Source organism: Mycteria americana, chromosome 4 (assembly GCF_035582795.1).
Source record: "Mycteria americana isolate JAX WOST 10 ecotype Jacksonville Zoo and Gardens chromosome 4, USCA_MyAme_1.0, whole genome shotgun sequence".
NCBI classification, from domain to species: domain Eukaryota; kingdom Metazoa; phylum Chordata; class Aves; order Ciconiiformes; family Ciconiidae; genus Mycteria; species Mycteria americana.
In genome coordinates, this window is record NC_134368.1 from 92,386,288 (window position 1) to 92,404,256 (window position 17,969).

At 42.1% G+C, this 17,969-nt stretch overlaps 1 protein-coding gene across 1 annotated transcript in view; it reads left to right on the forward strand.

The window, feature by feature from the left end:
* The window catches only part of BMP3 (bone morphogenetic protein 3), a 293,614-nt gene that overhangs the window by 98,986 nt on the left and 176,659 nt on the right, over positions 1 to 17,969 (forward strand). Inside the window, exon 3 of the mRNA XM_075501377.1 lies at positions 4,580 to 4,670. The gene's annotated coding sequence lies outside the window, so the exon portion shown is untranslated. The remainder of the gene's footprint in view (positions 1 to 4,579; positions 4,671 to 17,969) is intronic.

Sequence of the window (17,969 nt, forward strand, 5' to 3'; positions counted from 1 at the left end):
AGGAGAGCAGCTTGGAAGGAACAAGGTAGCGTGGAAATGTATGGTTTTGTAAGTGAAACTTGGAGCATCATAAAGTAAGAATTGTATTTATGGAATTAAAACCAGCAACCAACAGTTAATAATGTTAAGATCACTAGGAGTTTCTGTACCCAAATAAGTTCCTTTAGAAAAATATCCCTTCTGTTTTTTGCTAAACTGTAATACTTCTTTTCAGTATTGCTTTCATTGAAGGACACGGTAGTGAGGAGTGTTACTCACTGTTAATGCTTCCTCTTCTGTATGTGCAGGAAAAGCATATCTTCAGAAAGGGAGAAGTTAATATAGGAATTAATATTTAACACAACTAGTTGTGGAGCATTTGCCATGAGGTTGGTGACAGTAATAACATGTTTGAAGAGACATTCTGTGTTAGCTTTGGATACGTTGCTTAGTATTTACAAGTCTCGGATTCCCATTTGAAAAATGAGAATAATAACCTTCTCCTGTATTTTACTTGTTCCACCAGGCTTTTCTGTGTCTGGGTGTTTGGTTTCAAAGCTCACCGAGACAGGAGGACTGTACACCACCCAGTGCGGTAACATCCTGCTCTCGGCGTGGGCCTCTACCCATGTGGTGCGGATCACAATTAAAAATAACATCAGTCAGAAATGTACAGTGATGAGTACAGGTGACTGCAGTTAGCATCAGAGTGCCTTGTAAAGAGGTAATGCTGCCTTGTAAATGGGGCTTTTACTCTGAAGCATCCTTCAGTAAGGATGCTGAGGCATGAACTGAATGGTACGACTGGTTTGGGGCAGTGCACGAATGTTACGGTTACATGTGTGATGCTGGAGATGCATAAATTTATACTAATAATGAAATATTTTGTGCTCTCCTTGTCAAGGGCTGTTGTAACCTGCAAGTATGTCTTCTATAGTAGTATATAATTTGTAATCCTCTAGCCTTGTGAAGGACCTAATACAGATTTTAGGAAGTAACTTTTTTTTAAAAAAATTCATTTAAACAGCAAATTTTAGGTCATGGTGAGTGAAGTGACCCCCATTAGACAGGACTAGTGTTCAGTGGGTGCTAGCGAATTCCTTGCTGCTCCTCCCTCCTCAGAGAACTCCCTCATCTCGCCTGGCAGGAAGCTGGAACAAACATTTACGTGGCCTTCGTGAATTCCTAACTAGTCACACCCCAAACTTTCAGCCTATTTATGTATGTGGGAATTTCTGCAGAGTGGAATGCCTTGATCTTTTCTTCTCAGTCTTCTGCTGTGATGGTAAACTAGAGTGTGGAGAATGTACATGCTGCTGTGGCAGGGACGGAAAAATCTCCTTTCTTTCTCAAAGACTGACTAGTAACAAACGCTCATACAATGTTCCCATAAATCCTGCGTCTTCCTAGTGAATACGGGGCCTTATTCAGATGAGAATGAACCATGTATAATTGGACCTTTTTAAAACCAGTTCAATGCAAATATATGTCTGCAGAAGTTTGCAATTCCTTGTGCACAGATTAAGTCAGGTCAGTTACTAATTGATGACTTTTGATACTGAAATGAGCCTGGTTTAAACCAGTCTTAAGAATATTCATGTGACCTCTTGTACTGTTTTAACTACCTTGAAAAATCTCCCTTAAGGTAAATGGGTGCGCTTTTCTGCTGCAGGCAAGCCCTGAGAGGAAAGATGGATCTCCGAGCTGGGATAGCAAGGCAGAGGATGCACATCCCAAGGGGCAAAGAAGTGAAGAAGACCAAGACTCAAACAAATAACTTAAACTTCATGCAGGAAATAAAGGAGTAAATCCTTGCCAATTAAAAAAAGTGGAAGGTCTACCAAGCAGCTCTTTGTCCCTACCTCAGGAAATACTTGCTTAGATGCTGGGGGATGCTTCCTGATCCTGGAGTTTTAGAAATCAGGTTTTGAGTGTTAGGCTCCTCATTCTCTCTAACACTCTTGTTTTCTAAATTTATAGAGGTTTACCTCGGAACAGCCTGAGCCTATTTCTGCTTTGCAATCCAAATTTAACAGTGATACCTTCTGTTATTCTTTCTCCAGTAATAGTATATATAGTAATAGTATATATTTGAAAGGGGGGATTTTGAAGATGTTAAGGGTTTGATACAGAGGACACATCTCGTGTTTTGTTTCTACGCTCACTGGTCCCATGAACTTTTTTTTTTTAATACTTTTAGGCCATTAGGGACGTTGTCATGAGGGTAAAATGATGTTGGTATATTTCTAAAAATGTTTCTCTAAATGAACAAATGTTTCATACATTTCTCAGATATGACTCAAGAATAATTTTGCTTGATTTTTTTTTTTTTTTTTGGGGGGGGAGGACACGACTTCTGTCCCAGCCCCTTTATTACAAAAAAGCAGCTGGTTAATACTGAGCTCTGCTCTGAGTGATGTTGCTTCTATGTTACTTCAACCATGATGTGTTGCACTTCTAGCATTTTATTCAGCCATAATATTATTATTGTTGTTTTTTTCTCATGGGCCATAGGAAAATGAGTTTTAGTCAAATCCAGACTTGTTTTTTTCCCTGTTTTGTAGATGTTGAAGCATCTTCTACAGAGCAAGGGGGCCTTTGTGGCTGAGAATAGTTTATAGGAAATGCATACATATCAGGTGATGCCTTTTCTCATCTTGCATCTTTGAGAAGTTAGACTTGCTGAAATAGACCCAAGTAGTCACCACAGCAAGTAAAGCATGATAATGCCCTTCTGCAATTATCTCAAGGACTGTGAAAAGCTGCTGCCTTAGTCCCGTGACGCACCTGTGAAATTTTAGCTCTGTTTTAACACTGTGATTTTTGACCTAGACAGGACCACCCAGTGATACCTCGTATTTTTCAGAAACAGTGAAGCTTGATTTCAGGCATGGCTCTGTGTTCTCATGCAGAAGTAACGATACTTAGTAAAAAAGAAGTTATATACATCTTGGTGTTCTGTAAGTGGGTCAGTGATTATTTTTGCTGGTTATTGAAGGATGGGAGGAAGACAAGGTGTTTAAGGAACGGTGAAGTCTTGTATTGGAACATAAGACTCAAATGGATGAAAAGACATAATCTTTCAGGCACCCACACCCTTTTTCCAGTTCACAGTCGGAGCCGCAAACTTCAAGTGAAGTTGGCTAGAACAGTTGTCAAACATGGATTTATTGTTGATTTAGTGTTAACCTGTGCCAGAGAAAGGAAGACTCTGGGAATCTAGAATTCATAACTGGACAGGAAAAGGAAAACTTGATGCTCCATTTCTTATCTGTCTTTTACATCTAATTAATTGAGGTGTTTTAATCCATGTGTTAGTCTTTCATTTTTTATTTCTACAGTGCAGCAGATGCACTTCTGAAACAGCTTCTAACTAACGTACTTCTGGATAACAGCTGGTAAAGCGACCAGAGATTGACCTGATAGCTCTACATCAATTTTGAAGCTTAGATGCAGGCTTTTCACTTGGTTTAAGGACACTGCCATGCATGTCTATATTTAGAAACTTACCAAAGGGAATTTTTCAGTTTTTGTGGCACTCTTTTATTTGAAACTTGATACATTATACACTTGCTGGAAAGATCTTTATTGATGCTGTATTCTGTCTACTTAGATTGACAAATGCTACTGCTTTTTATTGAAATATTCACATTGAGGTAGTGGGGGGGTGTAATGATCTTTCCCCTTTCAGGTAGATCCGTGCTGAACTCGGAGGCACTGGTTTGGCTTGGGTTGCCAGAGAGAGCGCTTTCGGGTCAGCATTGGCTACTTTAGACGTTAAAAGGAGAAAAGTTCCCAGTGAAGCCACTTTAGTGCAGGATTTGGGAACTCTCCGCTTCCTTCTTGTGTGTGCAAAGTACGCTGGAGGGAGTGCAATGACCCCTACAGATGGAGAAGGGCTTTAGATTACGCTCGGAGACTTCTAGAAACCATTTTTAAGTATCACATTTTTGTTGAAGGGTTTGTCCAATATTCAGTGCTTTTATCCATCTGATGCATGTTTTTTATTTTTAATGATTGTTTTAATTCTAGGGCACTATGTTCAAAGGCTAACAAGTTATTTTTAGCGTATGGTATCCTTTCCTGTGGATTTTTTTTTTTGCCACTTTTTGTGGAGCAAAATCGGTTTTTCATTTCATGCTTTGTACTTAAGGATACAGAAACTATATTGACCCTACCACTACTGAGCAGTCGAAGTATGTAGTAGTTAATTTGATTAGTTGCTGGCTGAAGAATAAGGTATTAAATCTGTTTAAGATTATATTGGTACACTGTGAAAATTTGGTATTCTTGTGTAAACGTGACCTTGGCCATAATTCTGGAGGTGTAAAATAAGCACTTAGATTACTCCAGATATATAATTGAAAATGTGTGTTAGTAGAAGTCACCTTTTGATAAGCTACTATTATATCGTACATCTGCGGTACTGATGAATTTTGAAGAGTGGTTTAAGGGTTTATAAAAGCAGAACAGACAATACAAGAATTAGCTATGATAGTGAGGACTGTCTCCTTATATTTACAGAACACTTAACCCAACAGTGAACCCAAAGTTGGTGGCAATAATTAATAATAATAATTGTACCATTTTTTTTTTCTAGGTCACTAGCAAGTGTAGGAAAAGAACTGAAAGATAACTTTTTGCGGGCCCTGGCAGAAAGAGAGGAAGCCAATCGTACTGGAAAAATTTCTGTGAGTATCTGTGAGATCGCAATCTTCTTAACAGCTTAAAAATGAATCTCAATAGGAAAATGAGGTATTTTACAGGAAAACTTCAGGTGGAACATTTGAAAAAGGATATTTGATTTAGGAGAGATTTCTTGAAACCTAGGAATTTTTTTATCTTATTTTTTTTTCTAAATAAGCAAAGCATATGAAAAGACTGCCCAGAAGTCTACAAAATGTAAGTGATGACCTGAAGGATACAAGAGGAAAAACGTCTAGCGAAGTGTATTTTGGTTTCATAAGAAGTTGTAGATTACTGCCTTGCAAAATTCATTCCCACGTGTGCTTTAAAGAGAGGAAGATGCAGCCTGATTGTTGGGAGAATCTCTTTGCAACTCATTAACGTTGGTGCTATTGGAGCTTCCTTGCTGAGTTTTGGTGGGGTGCTTGATATGTTGCATGTAACATAGGCAAGTGTTACGAGTATGGCCGTGTGCCTCCCGACTCAGCCAGCTCGTACACGCTAGCAAAGCTGTCTGCGCCCTGTGCTTGCCGGTGCTTTACTTGACCAGGATAATGCTGGCAGAGGCCACTTGGCAATCTCTCCTGCTTTGCCTGTCACTCCCCCACATTCATGTAGGTATGCTCGGGGGACAGCGTTGCTGAAGTTGAAATTGCCAAATGTAGCTCGATCAATAGCCTTCAATGTAAAGGGAGAATCGTCCTATATCCTTCACTTTTTAGCAGCTTTAGTGTTGCACAAAGAAGAGTTTGTGCCCGCATGCTGTACAAGGAGGGAAGTTTTGAGTTTCACCATATAAGTTCAATCTGCTTCCATTTAATCTTCATAACACACCTGAAAATGAGCCCGGAATGGTCATCCTGGTCTTACTGCTGTGTTTAGATGGAATAGTGCCCTTTCTTGCCTCCTTTATGGGGTAGCAGGAGCCTGGATTTCTGTCTGTTAGATTGCCTCTCGTGTTAAAGGAAAATAATAAAAGTGAGTGCAAAGGCAACATGGGGCATTCTGGAAGTCAAAAGTGATGGTGATCTTATTTCCTGGTTCTGCTTGCTTAGGAAGTTGATCAGGCATACGCTAATGATTTTTTTTTTTTGCTTTCTTTCAACTCTCCTAATGGAATTAAAAGCATAACTCCCCTCCCTCCCTTCCATAATTCTAGGGTCGATGTTTATTCTTTTATGGCTAGCTAATTAATCTCTAGAATTTGCAGAGGAAATGCTGCCTGAAGTGTGGTTCCACAACATATGTGAGCAAGCTTTCTCAGGAAGCTTCAAACACCTTGTGGTTTCAGCTGGCTGACAAATATCCTGGGAACTGTGCTTCTTGGGATATTTAGGGATTTCTATGAGAGAAATAGGCCACAAAAGGTTAAATGTATGGCAGAAATGAGATAGGGTGGAACAATGCCGTGGTCGTTTAACTGTGGCAATGGAAGCACTCTGTCACTTATTCCACGTATTTTACCATAATGTTAAAAAAGAAAAAAAGCAATTGCTGATTGCAGCACCTTAGTCTTGTAGTTCCCTGTCTGGCTGTGGTTTTCTGAGCATCCTATAAAGGAAATGTAATTTCTCCATTTTACGGGTGGGGGCACTACCGAGTTACGCAGAACCCTTTCAGTGCGCAAGAGGGCTGTCGGTTGATACTAACAGGTATTTCTGGCTTTATGTAAAGGGAGCAGGGCTGAGCCCAGCACTTCAGACTGGCAGAGACCTCCTACAGATGGATTCCAGTCCCCTCACTGTGCTGACGGGGTGCTCCGTGGCCCTGGGAGTGGGAAATGAAACGTGCTTTTCTGTTACCATAGGGGGCCTAAGCAGGGCACTGGAAAGAGTTGAGGTCAGTAATAGGCTTCTCGGGCTTGTGGGCACAGTGCAGTAGTGATCACTGAGCACCTGAAACTGGATCCAGTGCAGTCTGGGAACTCCTGGAAGCTTTTGCTAGAGATTCCCCTCCTTGGGTGAAACTCAACCCTGAGAAACCTGGACAGAAAAAGGTAGAATAGATTCATATGCTTAAAATGATTTTTTTTTTTTTTAAACTCCTTGGGTTTACTGAACCCAAAGAGTTTTTGGGGGGATTTTTTTGATTGTTTCCTTTTTCTGATGCTCTGAGGCATGTCTGTATATGCTGGAGCTAGTTTGGTTACCCTCTCTGCTCTTGTGCTGTACGTCCTTATACTGCTGCAGCATAGGATATTGAAAGAAGCAGGCGGGAGCCACCGCAGCTTTGTTAGGCAGAGCTTGGATTCAGGAAGCACTAGTGAGGTTTTAGCGCTCTGCCTGGAGAGTTATTTGTGGGGCTCTAAAAGATGAAGATAGCTAAGTTATGGGCTAGCCTTTAAAATTGAAATAAAAAATAAATAGTAAGTGTCGCATCAAAATGAAGACAGCTTGTCTCAGTTCCCAAGTTTCCAGGCCTCCTGCAGAGGTACAGTTTCTAGGCCCCCAAAACAGCCTCTGGTTAGGTATCAAAAGTTTTTGGAACAGTGAGTATTACTACAAGCTATTCAGTACATACCTAGATATAATGAAGTGTATCAAGTGTGCAATTTCAGCCGCAACTCTGACTTTTCTGCAGTTTGCTGTTTTACAGGAGACCCCATAATGTTTTCTTAATACACTTCAATGTGGGAATGCATTTCAAATAGTGATTCAGAACATAAACCTGTTGGCTGCAATAATAAATGCACACAAAAGATGTGTTTGTGTTTTACTATTGCGTACCTCATGAACCAACAGAGAGAAGGTATTTCCCTATGAAACCATGGGGTTTTTTTTTTAATCTTGACAGTGCCACCTTTATTATTACTAGGGGTATAGACAATTCTGTACTTTTTTAGGGTTTGCACTTGGGCTCTAAGGCCATGTATGCTGGTTGCTGAGAAGACCAGCCTACCCAAAGAAAACACTGCCTATTTGGAAAGGTAAAACTGCTGCCAAGCAATGCTTACAATGCAGGATGCTGTCTGTGAGAGACACTTGCATGGTTTCTCTTCAGTATGTGATATCTAGAACCTGCTCCTCCTTTTGAGATGAAGGCAGTGCAAGCCATGGGACTTGCTTCCAAGTCACACAAGTTGGACTAATAGAAAAGAGAAACACAGCAGGGAGTCATCATATGACTTCCCATCCTCCTTTGAATGGCACCACGTGACAATAGCAACTTGGGTCTCTCTGAGCCAATGAGCAATTTACTTAAATCCCTGGGATTCCTTACAAAAGACTTGTCAAGGGTAAGACTAACTTTTCTCAGTCCATCCAGATAAGACTGTATAAGGCCTTGTGGTCTGCGTCAGAAATCACTGCACACGTGTGACAGCACTGTCAGGATGAGATTATCTGCCATGGTGGTCCTCGGCACAAGAGGAGTTAATGCTACTTGATGGGGTTACCTGCTTTAGAGCTAGACTTCAGGGTTACTGCAGAAATGGGAGATGAAACAGAAAAGGGTCTAAAAAACTTTCCAGAAGCTGAATGAGTGTGATCTTGACAAAGCTTTTTGTAATCCTTACTTTGCTCTAGCATTATGCACAGCAAGACTCAGCCCTTTATTTATGGGTTAGCAGCACTACTGCATGTCACAGTGACAGGGATATTACATCTAGGAGATATAATGAACAGTGTCCGTGCTCTCACCTGATGTTGCTGGTGGGAGCTCTGCTGGTATGTCTGGACCCTTTGAAATCAACCTCTGCCAGAAGATGATATTTTTGTTTGCTTTTTCTGGATATATAGCCAGCCTATCCTATTTGTACAAAAAAATCCCAACAAAACAATAAAACCCCACAAACCCAACAAAACAAAAAAAGCAACCCCAAACAAAAAAACACCACCCAACACAAAAAAAACCAAAACCAGAACAAAACCAATCACAAACCAGCAAAAAACCTAAACCAACAAAACCAAAATAAAAAAAGCAGGGTAAAATGTCTCCTCCTTTTCTCACATATAGTGGGAGGAGGAGGATTAAAAAGACATCCAGTCTGGAAAACTGCACTGTCCTGTTCCTGGAAAAAAAACCAACAAAACAACCTCTCAGCTGTGCTTGGTGACTGTGTGGCTTGATTAGCTGAGGTTCCTGTTTCCTCTGTTTCATATCGGCTTTTGCAGGTCATCCATATGTCAAGTTGATCTGGGAGGTAAATTCTCTAAAATGAGCCTGTCATGACAGAAGTGTTGCATATATCTGCTTATTAACCAGTTCCATTCAAAAACTTGATCCAGAAAAGTTCATGTGAGAAATAAGGTGTATGAGGTAGAAGATAGTTTTAAAAAATGTGCAGGGGCTGCAGGGTAAGGTAACAACGGGCTGCTGATGGATTTTGGCAGGACTGGTGAATTCTCTGTGTTCTCATACATGAGAATTCACCTGAAATCCAATGCAAGTCTTATGATGAGATGAACTCGGCAGGCAGACACGTCTCGACTTCTTTACACAGGTGTATGTTTACCCTATCTAGCCCTCACCTGTACTCTGGTATGCATTAAATATTACTTGTTTATTCAAGGTGATAAAGGGCTCTGTGGATATCATAGCTTATATTTACAAAAGCCTTAGGAAGTTATGCAATACTCGGAGAACTCCTTTTTGTGTCCCAGAGCAAGTCTCTTGGTTACTGTGTGAATACCTTGAGGCTGATGTTTTGGGAGAGGCTTGGGGTGATGGGGCACAGAGGAAGACTACAGCTACAGTGATGTATCTGAAGACATAGGTACTCTGTAAGCTTGGATTTGGATTTCATGGAGATGGGAACAAGTAGTAGTTATATTCTTGCAGGCATCAGTGCCACCATCAAAAGTGTTTAGGCGCTTCAAATAATTAGGCGGAATCTGTTGATAGAAATTAGGGACATAAGTAAGCTAAGGATTTATCCGTCCTCCCCATGTTCCACTGACTGGGGGGGGAGGTTTCCACAAAAAAAAAAAAAAAGGAAGAACAGAAAACCCGCTGTTGCTTTTTTCAGTCGTGTGAGAGCTATGACTAGGAGGTCAGATGAAATTCATGCCTAGTATAATGGAACTTGTTTAGTTTTTTCTGCACTAAGTATTGGTTGTGAAAGCAGTTAGATGGCTGGGCCTTTTAGTCTTTGAAATGTGTATTATTGAAGCTGTACAAAAGCACTGGTTAGAGTTTGTTCCTTTAGAGCCGTTCAAAGCAACCACTGTAGCTGACTCAGAAAAACTTGTCAATTAAGCACTTTTCAGTATACCTGTTCCCTGTGTTGAAAACTCGATGAAGTACAAGATTGCGTTGTATATGACCACACATGTTGTGCTAACATGATATTTTTTCTCTTTATTGTTTCCCACCATCTATGAAGGGTTCCTTCTCAAGAAAAAGATGGTATTACAGAAATGTTTATTTCTATTTTAACTCAGCCCATGTTTGTCTGTTGAATAAATAGCTATGGAAAAAAGAAATCACTTCTGCTCTAGAAATACAAAATATATGTTAAATTCTGTGTCATGGGAAAGAGTGTAGTATGAAAGAAATCACAGAAACACAAAATCATATAGGTTGGAAAAGACCTCTAAGATCATCAAGCCACACTTTAAACCTAACACTGCCACGACCACCACTACACCATATCCATCAGCGCCTCATCCAAATGTCATATAAATACCTCCAGGGAGGGTGACTCCACCACTTCCCTGGGCAGCCTGTTCCAATGCTTGATAACCCTTTCAGTGAAGTAAAATTTCCTAATATCCAGTCTAAACCTCCCCTGGTGCAACTTGAGGCCATTTCCTCTCATCCTATCACTTGTTACCTGGGAGAAGAGACCGACCCCACCTCTCTACACCCTCCTTTCAGGCAGCTGTAGAGAGCGATGAGGTCTCCCTTCAGCCTCCTTTTCTCCAGGCTGAACAACCCCAGTTCCCTCAGCCGCTCCCCATCAGCCTTGTGCTCCAGACCCTTCCCCAGCTCCATTGCCCTTCTCTGGACACGCTCCAGCCCCTCAATGTCTCTCTTGTAGCCAGGGGCCCAACACTGAACACAGCATTCGAGGTGCGGCCTCACCAGGGCCGAGTGCAGGGGCACGATCACTGCCCTAGTCCTGCTGGCCGCACTGTTCCTGATACAAGCCAGGATGCCATTGGCCTCCTTGGCCACCTGGGCACACTGCTGGCTCATATTCAGGTGGCTGTCAACCAACACCCCCAGGTCCTTTTCTGCCAGGCAGCTTTCCAGCCACTCTTCCCCAAGCCTGCAGCGTTGCATGGGGTTGCTGTGACCCACGTGCAGGACCCGGCTCTGAGCCTTGTTGAACCTCACACAGTTGGCCTTGGCCCATCGATCCAGCCTGTCCAGGTCCCTCTGCAGAGCCTTCCTGCCCTCCAGCAGATCAACACTCCCACCCAGCTTGGTGTCATCTGCAAACTGACTGAGGGTGCACTCCATCCCCTCATCCAGGTCATTGATGCAGATATTATACAGACCTGGCCCCAGCACTGAGCCCTGGGGAACATCACGTGTGACCGGCCACCAACTGGGTTTAACTCCGTCCACCACCACTCTTTGGGCCTGGCCATCCAGCCAGTTCTTTACCCAGCAAAGTGTACACCCGTCCAAGCCACGAGCAGCCAGTTTCTCCAGGAGAATGCTGTGGGAAACCATGTCAAAGGCTTTACTGAAGTCTAGATAGACAACATCCACAGCCTCTCCCTCATCCATTAGGCAGGTCACCTTGTCATAGAAGGAGATCAGGTTGGTCAAGCAGGACCTGCCTTTCCTGAACCCACGCTGGCTGGGCTTGATCCCTTGGTTATCCTCTACATGCCATGTGATAGCACTCAGGATGATCTGCTCCATCAGCTTTCCCGGTACCGAGGTCACGCTCATGGGCCTGTAGTTCCCCATGTCCTCCTTCCGGCCCTTCTTGTAGGCGGGTGTCATGTTGGCTAATCTCCAGTCAGCAGGGACCTCCCCAGTTAGCCAGGACTGCTGGTAAATGATGGAAAGGGGCTTGGTGAGCACATCTGCCAGTTCCTTCAGTACTCTCGGGTGGATCTCATCAGGCCCCATAGACTTGTGAGTGTCTAAGTGGTGCAGCAGGTCACCAACCATTTCCCCCTGGATTATGGGGGCTCCATTCTGGTCCCCATCCCTATCTTCCAACTCCAGGGGCTGGGTACCCAGAAAACAATTGGCCCTGCTATTAAAGACTGGGGCAAAGAAGGCATTAAGTACCTCAGCCTTTTCCTCATCCTTGGTCACTGTGTTCCCTCCCCCATCTACTAGGGGCTGGAGATTCTCCTTAGCTCTCCTTTTGCTGCTAATGTATTTGAAGAAGTGTTTTCTGTTGTTTTTTACAGCAGCAGCCAGATTGAGCTCTAGCTCAGCTTTGGCCCTTCTAATTTTCTCCCTGCACAACCTCGCTACACCTTTGTAGTCCTCCTGACTTGCCCGCCCCTTCTTCCAGAGGTCGTAGACTCTCCTCTTTTTCCTGAGTTGGAGCCAAAGCTCTCTATTCAGCCAGGCCGGTCTTCTTGCCCACCAGCTCTTCTTTCAGCACCTGGGGACAGCCTGCTCTTGTGCCTTTAAGATTTCCTCCTTGAAGAATGTGCAGCCTTCCTGGACCCCTTTGCCCCTGGGGACTGCCTCCCAGGGGACTCTGTCAACCAGGCTCCTAAGCAGGCCAGAGTCCGCCCTGCGGAAGTCCAAGGTGGCAGTTCTGCTGACCCCCCTCGCCGCTTCTCCACGTATCAAAAACTCTATCATTTCGTGATCACTCTGCCCAAGTCGGTCTCCAACCATCACATGGCTCACAAGTCCTTCTCTGCTCACAAAGAAGAGGTCCAGCGGGCGCCTTCCCTAGCTGGCTCCCTCACCAGCTGTGTCAGGAAGGTCTCTGCCACGCACTCCAGCAACCTCCGAGACTGTTTCCTCTCTGCTGTATTGTATTTCCAGCAGGCATCTGGTCAGTTGAAGTCCCCAAATGAAACTGTGTTTCCTAGACACAGATGTAATCTTTTTATTTCATCATTTGAAGACTTAGTACGCATTTCTCTGCAACTAAAAGAGGGTAGGGATGTGTGGAAATCATGTTACTTGAGATTTCTTATGCAGATGACAAGCGGAACCTGCGTTCCTTATATTTTATCTCCAGAAATCATAGGCGTGATTGTCTGCTACTGTTCGTGTACTATGCTGCTGCACGTTTGGCTACAGGTGTAATGGAGTATAAAAGCACTTGGAATACTTGGAAATGGGGCTGTTGGATCCAGAGTCCTCTGAACCTCAAAAACAGATGTTAGGGAGCTGGCTGTACGTTTATGGTGTAGTTTTATTTCTATTATTTCACGTATACGATCATGGAGTACTGGCAACAGAAAGGGGATAAGCAAACAAGCAAAGAATGTTACTTAAAGTTATACAGCACGCTAAGGCAACTCTGAAGTTCAGTCTGATTTTTCTTTGTGTTTATCAAATCTGTTCTGGAGAAATACATCTGAAGAAGGACCAGTTAATATAATTATTATCCCCCCCCCGCCACGATTCCTTCTCTGTAAGCTGTAGGTGCAGTATTGTGGAAAAATCATTCTAGTTTAATTGTAATATGTGGTTTGTAGATTATTTTAAATGTCTAAAAATTGCATGATTAGATATAGTGTGTGTTTTCCATGGGAAGGCTGCAAAACTGAAACTCCATGTAGAAAAGCATGTGGGAAAAGAGGAGAAATATAGACCATCTTGTATTTCTTCATTCTTTTTTGTAATGTATTGGAAGTGAAGGAAAAGTTAGGAGAGCTGAGTACATTTTATAGAATACATGAATTGTATCATTTCAGTGACATAACAGCTGTGAATAACTGCAAATTACTTGTGCTGTGGCAAATGGTCATGTTTCAGATCAGCTGACAGCAAGGCATGTGGCATATTATTTGAATGGTTTTGTCATCAGAAGACCTCAAGGTTCACTTAGAATTCTGATAAAAATGCATGATTTTATTAACTGCTATTAATTCAAGACAAATTAAGCTTCCTTTAAAGACCTTGTAGTTGGTTGTATTTGTCTCAGCAGGAGTTTTGGATTCCTTCTAAAGACAGCTTGAGAGGGAGTGATGAGTGATTGCATACACATATGTGAGGCTGTGTCTACATGAGCATTTGAGTTGGGATGAGGAGAGCGATTTTGAAACAATTCTCTCAGTGGGCCCCACTTACCCTGCGTTGGTCTTGCATCACAGAGGAATCTTGGAATGCGCTTATTTGCTTTAATTGGAAAAGAGGAGACATTAGACAAGAAGCTGGGCTCCAGGGGCACCATCCTCTTATCGATAGCCAGTTCTTGGGATCAGGCTAGTGCTACTGTGCTGTGAAGATCCCAAAGTGTGTATGTTGTGGGGACACAGGGTCTCTGGCTCCAAGTGTTTAATTCCTGAAGTCCCGTTCTTCGTGTTGCGTGATAGTCCAGTGCAAATGTAGCCTGAGGTCTCTGCTGAATAGGAGCTAGATGAGTGCCAAGTTTTTCCTTTTTAGTAGATCCCTTAAGTACAGCCAACCCGGTAAAGAATACTAATTTTAGTGGGGAAATAGGTGGCACTACAAATGCAACTATAGATATATAGAGCAAATGTACATTGCAGTTCAGCTTGCTGTATTTGTGACAGTAGGATGTGTTAAACGCTAGCACATGCAATGGAAAACTACTGTCGTGGCCTATCAGCTTGAAGAAATAAAATTCTCAATAGGAAGAGAACTCCTTGAAGTGGGTAATGCTTTGCTGAATCATCAAAGAGCATCACTAAAACACAGATGAACAGGCGATCACAGACTATAAATAAATTAAACCAAATGTACTATTTTGTTTTTCTAAAGTAGCTATAGTTGGCCAATTCAGAAGACTGGTTCTCAATGTCAGGGTACTTGCATGAATATAATTTAACAACTCACATAAGAAATATTCTAAAGACTTTCTTTGGTTTTCCAGGAATGTCAGAGTTGTGTGCATAAGTTGTCGATGGGGAGGAATTTGTCATGTGTTCATTCACATTCTTCTCAAATTGTGAATTAAAAAAATAGGAGGGATAAAGATATAAATATAAGAGAGTATATAAATGCTTTAGCTAGAAAATATATGGTTTAGAGACATCATGTACTTAGGTTAAATCACTGACTAAAATGAGGAGAAAAAAAAGAGCTAAATGTCTTTCCTACTAACAGAAGAACTCTGATTGTTTTTCATTCTTGAACCACGCTCTTGTGGGAATCACTTTTCTAAGTGATTGAAAAAGGGATGTTGATGAATTTTGGGACAGGGCCTTCCCCCTAGCAAAGACATCAAGAACGGGAGGGCTCAGGTGGTGTTATAGGAGTTGTTTGTTAGATGTTCTCTAGGTGTGTGGAAAATAAGCCCGGGTCTGTCATGTGTTGTTGTTGGCTGTCACCGCATGGGAGCGGCTGTCCATAATTTCCTCTTGCCAAGGGAAAGGCAGATGAGCTGCCATCTTACCCTTTCTAGGAAAAGCAGCAGAACTTGGAGGTAGCAGCTTCCTGAGAGATGCCTTTATGGTCTCTCTCCTCCAACTGACTGGGTCTCTTGAACTTTCTCATTTTTATTCCCTGGAGTTTATTTTGTCTTCTGAAAGCTCAAGAGGCTGTTTAGTGATTCAAATGTGTGATTCATACTCCATGGTGATCCCAGGATTTACTTGTACTTGGGGGCTGGAGGGATTTTGGCAAGCGTGATGGCTGTGGAGTGAAAGTCCTGATTTGGCAGCAGGACAACTCTAACCTCTTCTTGCAGTGAGGAATGGCAGCGTGGCTGCCGCAGGATGGACCACTGCAGGTTTCTCTCATATACGTAAATGTTCTTCAAGTGGCTAGTCTGTCTGGTTTTTAAAGCTAACTTTCTTGGTCTCTGACATTGACTTGCTCACAAATTTGTTTCTCTAACCTGAATTTGCTTTCTGCAGTAGCCCTTTGCTTATGTACTCTGAAAAAAAATGCTATGTTTAAAGTCAGAAAATATCAGTTTGAAAACTTTTAATTCAGATAGTAAAATGGCAAGTTTACCTTAAGGATGTGTGTTTTGTTTTCTGGGATATTTTTCTGTAGGATCCTTGTACAAAGTAGAGAACATGTACTAGCTGGCTGCTCACCACATCTGTCGATTTAGTGTTTTGTCTACTTGGAAATGGAAGTTGAAGTCATGCCCCTGCAAAAGTCAGTGGCTATTTTGACTCCATGGAGCTAAATGGAGCCAGAACCCCATCTCCTTGTAAGCGTACTACAAAGTTATAGTCTTCCTTGAGACAGCGCTATTTTATGGGGAAAAAAAAATCTTCAGCGTGAATAAGGACCTTGGGTTCCATATTGATCACTGTATTTCTCTGCTGTTGTCAGCGGGGTTCCTCCTGTATTGAACTGGAAGCTGAATTTGATCTTTAGTTTGCTTCATCTTCTCAGCAGTTGTTTTTTGTAGGTGTAAATGTAAGCTCGGCGCGTGTTACAGAAGTTAAAACCGGTTACACACAAGATCCCAGTTGGAAGTTGGTACGTGTAACTCTGGAGATACTTCTCTATTGCTCCTGGGCACGCACGAAATGAACCTTTGTGAATGCCTTTGTGAAACACGTTGTCAGTTCTCAGTAAATAAGTAATAACCTGTGATTTAACTGGAAAACCTATTTTCTTAAATAGTGTACGCGTGTTTAAGAGCCTTTCAGTGTTTGTTCTTAGGCATCATATTTCTGGTTGTATGTGTCTTATAATGTTAGTTTTAAAACAAATAAGCAGTGTGGTAAAAAGGTACCTGGGTAAGCTCAGTGAAGTATGATGGTACTCCTAGAAAAATAGTGATATTTAAAAAAAATAATTTATTTTTTCTTTTTTTTGTCACTGACTTCTAAAAATCATTATACCCACATGTATTTATTAGTATTTTCAGCTCTTGAAGCTTTACAATAGGAATAATTCTCTTTTCCTAGCTATAGAAAACAAAACCCAACCATCTGGCTGCCTAATGTTACCGAACGCAATGACTTTCACATTATAAATTATTACCTCTAAAGGAAGCAATGGAGAAAGGCAGAAAGAGCTGATGTATGAAAGCTCTTAGTGGAAATGAATGAAATAAACAGCTATTCTGTCAACAGATCTTTTCATTTGCTCAAATTAACTAATGGTCTGATAAGTGAGACTCAGTGACAACCAGTTGTAAGAAAAGACATTCAAAGCATTACTGAAAGAAGCATAATAAGACAGCTGGAATGAGAACTAATGGGCTTTAAGGGGATTCTGTATGTTTTACGCAATGTTCCTAAATATTTCCCTCCTAGTGTTTGAGTGATACTTGGCCACCTTGCTTGTTAATGTGAACAACTTTATAGCTGTACTTTGTACGTGCTTGTAAACTGTTGGACGTCACTGAGAACGGAGTTTGTTACAAGGGGAAATTGTCGCTTTTTGACAAAGCGGTTCACTGTGATTGACTGTTTATTGAGAGAGCCACCTGGTACCATGACATGGAATCAACAAGTCATCAGATGGTCGTACAGATTCTTGCCAAGTACCCAGTGACCTCCTAATTCAAACCATTACAGAACTAGTCAATACAGCATATGCTTTCATTATGATATATACTTTTTGAATTGTAGAGTAATAAATGACCCTAGCACGTGCATAAAGTACGCCTACAGGTCATTTCTTGTAGACCTAGAAAACAGTTGAGGTCAACCATGTGCATCGGTTGAAACCCTCCATGAATGACAAAGACAACATACATTTGTTTTATCTCACAGAAACTTGAAATGTGGTGACACTGCAATACGTGGGAGATGTTCCATTTCATGTGGAAATCACGCTGATACAGTTGAAATAGAATACGTTATAAATAATACGCTGCACTTACTTGAGAACCGACTTGGAATATGAGAGCACTATGTTATACAGTAGCCGACCTTCCTACTTAGCCAAAATCTCTGTACGGACAGGAATCCTGGCAGATGGTATTCCAGCGCGGCGGTGCTGCTTTTCTAGCAGGTTTGCTAACTCTGAAGGGTTTGCAACCCCCAAATAACTTGTAAGGAGCATTTTTCTAGCTAGCTGGCTATCTTCGAAGAACTTCGGACTGTGATTGTGCCTGTTGGGTTCCACGGCTCTTTTCTCTGAAGGAAATTCTTGCCCCTGGGGCTGCTCTGAGGGTTGGTGCGCAAGGTCAGGGAATGTGCGTTAGGACAAAAGCCAGTCACGGTGGGGCCGTGGCATGCACCGTCTTTTGATGAGGGAGGGAAAGCGTAGATACGTGTTTCGTGAAGTCTACGTTCGTGTGTGTTTTTCTTGAAACTGAAAACTCA